The 10,531-nt window shown below is 41.4% G+C and overlaps 1 pseudogene; it reads left to right on the top strand.

Moving 5' to 3' along the window:
- Positions 1-1,338: 1,338 nt before the first annotated feature.
- On the top strand, positions 1,339-10,531 carry LOC137291324 (multiple epidermal growth factor-like domains protein 6; annotated as a pseudogene).

The raw sequence follows: 10,531 nt of genomic DNA, 5'->3' as shown, positions 1-10,531 counted from the left end.
TCCCGCCGAAATATAGTGTTGTCGTTACTTAGCTAGCGGGGTGTATGATGCAGGTGAAAACACGTGCTGTGCAGTCCTTTGTGTGTATGGCTTTGAACAAACTGTAATTGAGAGATGAAAAAAAACCGCCAAATCATTGAAAAGAAATGACATTGCAGTGACTTTAGCTTGTGCAACTTTATTACTACACTTTGTGAAACAAACTTGATACCATTGAGATCAGGAGTTCAAACTTGTTTTATATTCTGATCTACTTTACCATTTTTGTTTTATTGTAGTGATCGTGGTTAGGAAATAATCATACAAAAGAAAGCGCTTCAAAACTGCATTGTTTCTAGTTTCTTTATTCTTCAAATCTTTTATTTACGAGAAGCGTAACATAGAAGTGTCATGTACTTGGATATACTGATATGTTGTTTTTGGTATTATGTTATGAATAAAACATCATTCAGATGCCACTGGTTTGTATAAATTGCACAATGGCTTATACATTTGGATAAAAAGGTTGTCGTGCCTCTGTAATAAATTATGATGTGTTTAGAGCCTGATGACCTAGTAAGTTGCTATATACTAGTATTTGTCCTGTGTCTCCTGATCCACGTGATATGATAAACGACTGTGCATTTGTGTGCACCAGATTGTGGTGCAGGCCGACATGCATTTTGATTGACAACGTGAGAGAGATTACCCCACAGGCTTAAGTCACGTGTCATCTCGGTGTGTCTTGTGTTACGATCCGTCCATGTGTAACCACCACACTGAATACATTGGATGCAGACAGGGGGAAAAGGTGAATCAGTATGGGAATTCCAAGGACTGAATGCCGCGCAAAAGATTTCAAATGCATATCACTCTGGGTTTTTTTCTCAAATGCGTTGTATATTTTGCCCATGTATATAGCTGTTGTGGAGCTGTTCAGCATTGTTAACCATTAACAGTCTTTGGAGTAGATAAGTTCCATTACTTTGTCTCTGTTGAAATTGGGATGTTACTGATTTTATTCAGATTATATGAGGACGATGGAAAGTGTGCAGCACGCTTTGTGATGTCGAACCCGGCGCGATATATACAGGTAACGTTTTCACGTTTCATATAAGGCTCACTTAACTATCACCTTGTACAAAGCGTCCTAAAACAGAGCGCTAGTACTTTGTAAGTCATGCCCATCCAAGTGTATTCCACTGAGTCAGTCCTTCATTGTTTGCGCCTTTCCTGCACAAGCGTAGGTCCACTTGCTTGACTGGCGGGGCATGCAACCAGGACGTAGATTACTGAGCTATACCTTCTGTAACGTCTATAGCTGATGTAATGTTATATTTATAGATACCATACATTCACCAAGGTACACACTACTGTTGGCAGGTGTTCACCAAAGCGGTCGGTTTGTTCACTCAGCCTCAGGTGAAGTGTAGGTTTGCTACAACACAACCTACTATCTGGTGCCTACTGCTCCTAGTCTTCGGCAGAGAAGACAGTTTACAGTAAGTATATTCTCCATTAGTTGTGACAGGACTTTGTTGGTGACTTGTTTACTGTAAGATTTTACATGTAAGGCATTTAACATGGTAAAGTATCACCTGGGTTTCTGATACTGTACGACTTTGATAAAAAGGGATGTTGTCTGCTAAGTCGGGGTTCCAGATGGTTATATGGCTAGGATCTGATGCTCAAGATTCATGTCCTATGTCCTGCCATTAAGTGGCTTTGAGGACACAGGTGATCAATTATGTGTTGCTCGCATGTCGTGTTTGAATTCGTTACCAATAAGGATAAATCACCTTGGGGATTCCAAGGCAGGAGTGACGTGGGAAAGACCTCATACCCTATTACGAATTCGTTGAGTTGAAAAGCGGATGACAAGTCCGGGCTTTTTGTGCTAGCCAACTGAGATACCACACCGCCATGTAGCTTGTCAGAGAGGTCTTTTACTTATACAGTTATCTACTGTCAGCCGACTAGTCCTCTTTTTATCCCCTGAATATTGAGCTTTAGGCAAGGTAACGACAAGTACCTTTCAAAGTATTTTGGTTAACGGGACCAACCCACTTTCTGCTCTCTTCAGACAACAGAAAAAAATCATTAGATCGTCGGGTTTGAAATAAATTGCAAATTCCTCAGCTGATATCATTGAGCGTCGCAGACATCACGGATATCCCTGTCTGGAAATAACATATTAGCGTCACTACCTTGTGTTGCTTCAGAACCAAGAATTCTTCAGGTCAAATGACAGCTAACAAACCACCATGACAAGGCATCCATGCATGACAGTTAAAAAATCGGTAAGATATTCTGAGTGAGTTTGATTTTATGCCACACTCAGCAATATTCCAGCTATATTGCGGCAGTTTGTATAGACCAGACAATCCAGTGATCAACATCATAAGCATTGATCTACGCAAATGAGATACAATGACATGTAGGTCGCCTGTTACAAAATTGCCTTCCTGAAGATTAAGGATCTTCGCGTAGAAAGTTATATTTACTGTATATTTTCAGCGTTAATTATCAATATTGAACCTGAAGCCTTGGCGTTGTAGTGTATCAGGACCGCATGTATATAGACAGTTGAAAGTGTAAACAGTTGTATAGCATGGTAAGGATATTCCTCAAGTCTGTGTTTCTTTCAGTGTTTAATGCTGCTCGGAATAGCATCAGGAATAGCAGCAGTGACAGGTAAGTGAGTGCGTCGTCATGCTTCACAGCATCACCCTGAACATTCTTGCCTCCTTGTATGCTCCGGATTGCTCTATTCTAGCGAACCCGTTTACTCTGTGACTCTTCGGTTAGGTTTGATGCGTTTTTTTACTTGTCTGTGTGCTTGCATTTCTACGCACGTGCGATCACTAAGTTGATCATGTGACTGTATACACGTGATCGTTGTAGTTTACAACGTTGCTTCACTGCTTCACAAGCTCATGGTCCAACAGCAAGGATATTTCATTGTCGTGTGTTTGACACAAGAAGACACCAAAAAGAATCACCCACTCACACGTACCAATGATATTGCAGTTGGGTAGCTAATATTATATTTGTTTCATTCACTTGATGCCGTATTACAGCACTTTATGTGAACAATAATTATGTTGTCTTCGGTGCCAGGTGACTGCACTGCAGCAGTGACTAAAGTTATTAGCAAATATATTCACTTAGTATTCCTCATTAAATTAAAATAAACATAGAATATAAATTAAAAAAGCATTAATGTAGATCAAGATAAATATTTTAATTGTTAATTGATTTTGATATTACCATTTCAGGTACTGACGAGATCCACAGTCCGAGATGTGCTCGGTGGGATCGGGGTCACTGTGTTGAATGTTACTACGGATGGTTTGGGCATCAGTGTCAGAGACAATGTGACAGGCATTGCTGGAGCACCGGGTGTTATAAACATAATGGGATCTGTGAACAATGTTTGCCTGGTAGATACGGCAGACTCTGTAACACTGTCTGTCCCGACAACTGTAGACCGGGTAGAGATGGGAGAGTGAACTGTGATCGGTATAGTGGGAGGTGCCAGGAGGGGTGCCGGGAGGGATGGTGGGGGGACACGTGTAACAACCCATGTAATGCTAACTGTCAGACAGGAGCATGCCATCAAACATCAAGTCATTGTATCGGCGACTGTACACATGGGTGGTACGGTCTGGCTTGTGACACCCGGTGTTCACTTGGTTGCCGGAGAAACAGATGTAGATCTGTTACAGGAGTATGTACTCATGGATGCGAGAGAGGCTGGATTGGTGAAACATGTACAAAGGGAAGAGAATGCAGTGTCACGTGTAGGAGCAATGAGTGTGATGTGAATGGGCGCTGTTTGAAAGGGTGCAAGAATGGATTCAGAGGCAGCACATGTAACGAGCGATGTCCAGACAACTGCCGCACGTGTGAACAACACACGGCGTCATGCACGACATGTCAGCATGGATGGCACGGACTTTTCTGTACCACCAGAACTATCACCCATCATCCGCCCACAGACCGCCGAACATTCGACTCTCTTGGCCCACCATCTGTATCAAAAGGTGTGTGAATCAAAAACAGGTAATTATGTCAATCAATCAGGGACCCGTTTCGAAAAGCAATCTTCCTAAGTCTATATTGAACTATCACGAGTTACGATGATCTACGCGCTACGATCACTTTGTGAAACTGATCCCTGCCCTACTCAAGTGAATCTATGAATTAATTGTACTTTGATGAACCACTGGACATTTAAGTTGTTCAGCTAAGAACTATATCCCGGTAGTTAGAATTCAATATTTCAATGATGTGTGTGGTTTAAACATTGAAATGAAAAAAAAACCAAACACTACGAATGACCCCTTGATTCGGGACCTCTCTCTTTCTTTTAGGTGGTGCTAACGGCAGGGACAGTGGCAGCACATTGCTTGTGTTGGTGGCTGTGATCATTAGCGCCATGTTTCAGATGGACCTGTCATGGTATTTCAGTGAACTGTTCCGACTACAAGACACTTCCCAGTCTAACTTACAGAAGTTACGGACCCAAGTAAAATGGGTCTGCATGCAGGCTGCATGTCATAAGTATTCACTAGGTCAAGCGTTTGTAAATTGGCGGTTCCAGCGGCCGTCAATATCATATCGTCTGTCTAGTGCATAACGACATGTGATAGATAGTTCCTCCGCGATGCTTCATGGCCAAATTATGTTTGAATATCTTTCTTTACATTTCTACTTTTATAACAATCCTAACCGGAACAGGCCATGTTCAGGCATTATAGAACGTGAAAGTAATGACAGTACACGTCTGTGTCATACTGGCCTTCGGTTCATTGTCGTTTACAATCATTGTATCATCACAACATAATATCATCATACACCAGGTTGAGCTGAATATACAATGGGAACACAGAAATTTGTGTTTTAATGTTCGGCTTTAATGTGAAAACGCCATTCAAATGTGGATTTTCAACTGACTATTTCAATTTGTTCTTGTTGCAACGTTGCCCAGTTGGTTTCTGATTTTGTAGGAAAAGTGTAGAATTATGTGGTGTCAGAATATTTCTGATGTCCTTGACACTTAAGTCCAGATAGTTTGTAATAAAAGGTATAATTTAAAACACATTGAAGTTGGTTGTATTTGGAGGGGACCAGGCCGAGCTGTGATGCCAGTCATGGCGCCTACAGGTACAAGATCCATGTGTCTGTGGCCTCGCAGGAATAACGGTGAGACTGGCTACAAGACCTATCCGTTATGCCAGTCATGGCGCCTACAGGTACAAGATTCATGTGTCTGTGGCCTCGCAGGAATAAAGGTGAGATTGGCTACCAGACCATGCTGTTATGTCAGTCTACTACCACGACATGTCCAGAGTTAGGAAGACGCTGAACAGAAATTATGACCGTGGGTGTAACTGGGCGCCTTGCGCCAGTTCACCACAGTGATACAGCCTAAAAGCTTCGTCAGATGGGACAATGATTCATCTATATTAATGATATGAACTGGCATTACAGAATAGTATATTACCATGTTTTGACTACCCCAGAACTGATTCCATTGATGTAAAGACCAATATGGCTGTGGACATCATAGGGCTCGACCACTACAAATCAGTGATCGGCAATAAGTATTAACCGTTAGATTATCCTTTCCAAAGTCTTAACTGCAAGTCCCGTAGGCGAGTATGTATGGTGATAATTACAAGATGAAGAAAGGGTTTCCTGACACAAGAGACCAGGACGTCTGTAGGAGGTCAGTGTATTCTGCACTGGTTCCATACGCCATGTCAATTTCTCGAATCTGATTATGAAACTGATGCTGTTAATATAATGTTAATATAATCTTTAATCATTAAATGCTACCTTTAAAGCCTTATATCACAAAAGTCTACAATTTGTAACTGAGTTGACACAGATACGGATGAACACTGACTCGAGCTAATCATTCAGATACGGTATCGCAAGATACAAATATTGGACAGTGTATACCGTGGAATATAACCCACTGTAAAGATGAAATGTTTAACCCATCAGTGATAGCTGACTGTCCTTGAGAAGCGTGTGTGTCACGAGATACAAACGAAGTACAACTTGACTGGTGCATCTACTCTTACGTCTATATTTGTTTGCTGATCAAAACCACACGAAGCTCTGCACTCAATATCCAATATGGATACAATCTAGAGTGAGTTAGTTTAGTTTTCAGCAATATTCCAGCCATATGGCGGCGGTCTGTAAATAATCGAGTCTGGACCAGACAATCCAGTGATCAACAACATGAGGATCGATCTGCGCAAGTGGGAACCGATGACATGTGTCAATCAAGTCAGCAAGCCTGACCACCCGATCCCGTTAGTCGTCTCTTGCGACAAGCAAAGTCGCCTTTTATGTCATACAATCTAGACGGCAAAAGGCAATTTAATATTACTAAATTTTAACAACTTAGGAAGTTTTGCGGTCGGATGACAAAGTGAAGAATGTCGGCGAGCCTGATAACACCATCCTGAACATCATCTCTTGATTCAGCATATGTTGGTTGTTACAGTCGCTGAGTGACTATGTGACCACGTGTCACAAATCAGAGGCGTGACTTCACTCGGTTGTGTTTCGCAGCTTGAAATAACCATATGGAACATTTCCTGATAGTTGAAAGGAAAGTCATACAAACAAATACATGAGACCTCACATTGATCTGAAAAATAATGTATACTTTGTTTTTATCACGAAATGTGGATAATCATGCATGTAAACAGTGACTGATTTCTTTCCGTGTCTGAGTTCTCCGATACTAATGGATGAAATCCATGATAATATTTTAGATTCAGTTTTCATATATATGTCGCATCAATCATGATTGCCACTTGATACGTAGTTTGTGGTGTAGGAATAATCTCACTATCCATTGACAGAAACACGGAGAAAAGCAAAATCAAAATGCAGAGAAAGTGAAACTAAAAGGCAACAAATACAGAGTAAACATAATGATTACAATATACACAGGCCGCACATGTTCCAAGTCTTCAATACTCTCTAGAAATGAACTAAAATTAGAAGGCGCACACGAGGAAAGCACTGTCAAGTCGATACATTTTTCTTAAATGTTAATAGGAAACCGAGACATTGAAACCAGTCTCTTCCGCTTTCTGGAAACATTGAGTCAGTCCAGCGAGCTGTTGTTTCTGTAGTGGTTGTTTCTGAATGCACCATCAAAACCACACACACACACACACACACACAAGTCAGGGAGAACGTCGGACGTTCGCAGGTCACGGCAGGACAGTCAATAGCGTCTATAGAGGTACGAGTTGCCTTTACGTCTTGACATATACATACCGAGACACATATATAGCTGAAAATATGACACTAACGTGGAACCTTGTAAACTTTAGTAACTCAATATTACGACATTCCATCTATTCGTGACATTCTATTAGTATGTATGTTGCTATGGATACATCATGAATCGATACTGATCTGTCCTGAAAATCCGTGAAGATCCGAGTTAGAATTATCTTTCAGTCACCCATGCTAGTCGTGAAAGGTGACTATGGGGATCGGGTGGTCAAGCTCGCTGACTTGGTTTACACATGTCATCGTATCCCGGTTGCGAACATTGATGGTCATACTGTTGATCATTAAATTGTAAGAACTGGTGTAGATTATTTCCAGCCTGCCCCCATGTGGCTGGAATATTGCTGAATGTGGAGGCAATCAAACACGTGACATACACTGCTTACGGACCATCTGGTAGAAGCATTCAGTTTACAATTGTCCACAATGTAACGTAACTTGGATTAATCAGCAAATGTGTAACAATTTAGGGCATATGTTTATGACTTTGTTTTCAGTAGAGGTAACATGGTGCTGACATGGATTCTGTTTATCTGTGTGTCTGGGAGTAAGGGTAGGTATACACGTACTTGTATGCACTATAAGGTGTTCACTGGTCACGCGGGGTGTGTAGATATACCGTCGATGTAGGTATACGTTCCCTGAGCTCGAAGGGCAAAGGCAACATAAACAACCATAGAGGGTACATCGACCCATGGGCCCTGACGTACCAGTGAACAACTTATTTATCTTACCGAACGCCTTACTGTTAATTTTGGATCGTGTGAAACACGGGTACAAATCTTTTTGTAGCCATCGCTAGATTTTGCAAACAAGAAAATCAGATTTAGAGTTATCTCCTTCCCATCGACTTGCATTAGCAAAACATCGGTAATTGGCGATTCAATGTTATTCGAGATATAGGATCCCAACCACGAAGTACCAAATGAGTTCGGCATTCCCCTCGAGGTACATAGAATATATTACTCACGTGTGAGCGGGGTACATTGAAAATAATAGAAGACTGCTCAGCCAATCAGAAAACGGCATTTATGTGTGAGGTAAGATAATGTTTTTTGCCTAAATGCACATGGTTTCTTTCTTAATGTCGACGCATTCATATCATAACTGGCATGCTATGTACAAACTGAATTTGAGCCAATTCTCTTTCTACATACGAAATGTCAACTACTTGCTTGAATCGTTTTCATTTCAGGGGCTGTGGACGATGTGTGCCATCATATTCAAAGCTGTTGTTTGGATGAGGGCAAACTCTGCCAAACTGACATGTCGTCAGATATATGTAAAGTCAACTGCAAAAAATATCACAATTGTTCCTTAAATCACTTTCAACTTTCTAGAGTGGGGACTGAATGTAAAAAAAAATGTAAAACTGACATTGAGAAATGCAGTGTTGAATGCATGACTGGTTATTACGGTAGCAAATGCCATTTTGGGTGTAGTAATAAATGCGTTCAGGGAACGTGCCACAGAGATAATGGCACTTGCGAGTTTGGATGTAAAACAGGCAGCTTTGGTCAAACATGTGGTTCCACATGTAACCATAACTGCAAGGACAGAACATGTCACAGGGGTAACGGAAGCTGCCTCCAAGGGTGTTCAGTTGGTTATTACGGTGCAGACTGTCTAAATAAATGTCCAACATCATGTCGGTATCGAGTCTGCGATGGGAACAATGGGAACTGTCTTTTCGGTTGCACTGAAGGGTTCTTTGGGTCCGACTGTGGACAGACTTGCCCAGGCAACTGCTCTCTGTGTCATCCTGAAAATGGAAAATGTATCTTCGGTAGGTAAACTTCTGCAAGATCTTTGGTAGGAACGTCTGTACCATATCTGTAGGTAAACCCATGTAACACCATTGGTAGGTAAATATCTGTAGCATCTTTGGTAGCCAAGCCTTTGTAGCATCTTAGTTGGGAAACCTCTGTAGCATCTTGGTAGGGAAATCTCTGTAACATCTTGGTAGGTAAACCTCTGTAACATCTTGGTAGGGAAACCTCTGTAACATCGTGGTAGCCAAACCTCTGTAGCATCTTGGTTAGGATAATGGCATTAGTTCAGTGTTTACTTCTGTTTTATTTCAGAACACATTCCTGTGACTGGAGGTATATCTTGCACTACGAAGATACTCGTCGTCTTTTGCGCGTCGGCAGGAGCGTTTCTGCTTCTTGCTGGTGCGGCAGTGTGCATGTACAGGTAACCATTGCTTTATGCATTATTTGCATTTGTCGTGAAATCATTTGCATCACTTCTGTGATCAGACCTTTCAACGTCACATTTTGATGTTATGTACCATTCTATCACTGTGCTCATCCAAACGCCATTAATATGAATTGTACCATTTTTTCCTGTACATGACTTAAGACCTTCCACTCAGCAATACTCATCACTATCTGACATGTTGTGTGTCAGTCTAACCGTGCGAAAGCCAAAATGTTGTAAATAGCTTATGTCCGAAATCTTATCATATTAATTATGAAATGGAACAGGTTGTCAATTCGTCTTTGAATATTTAATTTAGGACAACACAACATGAACATCAAAAATATATTTTGTGTTTATTCACCACAGGACTCAAGCTTGTAGTTTCACTCTCAAGAAAAAGAAGAAAGGATTAGACACGCTGTTCATAGAAGATCGAGCGCCTATGGACCTCCCGAATATACCCAGTCAGGACGCCAGATCAGCCTACTATGAAGAAATCCAGTGTAGTGGTACAGACAGTCACTTTCAGCACATCAGTAAAAGTACAGGCAGTATAAATCTGAGGACCTTGATCAGCACCATGAAGTATCCCAACCAATGCAGCACCTCCAGGCGTAAACGCACCAGGGTCGATGCTGGGAGGAACGCCACATCCCTAGTATCATCTGTACACACACTAAACAATGTTTCCTCGTTTTGAGTTGGATCGGAGATGGAAGTTAATGAAATGTTGGAACATCCTAATATGGAAGAAGAACCTCTGGAAGAAACCCATCAAGCTTCCGTGAAGGAAGTCGTACGTTTTTCTGATGTCCCGAGTGGTGATAAAGCAGATGGTTTGGATACATCACTGAAAGAAACGGGGGAAGAAAGCAAGTCACAGAGTGACGATATGTTAAGTGAGGACCATGGCAAGAGAGCCTACATCTCCGCTATCTTTGATAAAAAGGATGAAGCTCCGATGGTTCATGTCCAATGTGAAGAAATATATCCGGGACTGAAAAAGACATCTTAA

Source organism: Haliotis asinina, chromosome 7 (assembly GCF_037392515.1).
Source record: "Haliotis asinina isolate JCU_RB_2024 chromosome 7, JCU_Hal_asi_v2, whole genome shotgun sequence".
In the NCBI taxonomy this organism is placed as follows: domain Eukaryota; kingdom Metazoa; phylum Mollusca; class Gastropoda; order Lepetellida; family Haliotidae; genus Haliotis; species Haliotis asinina.
This window is presented reverse-complemented; position numbering and strand designations above follow the sequence as displayed.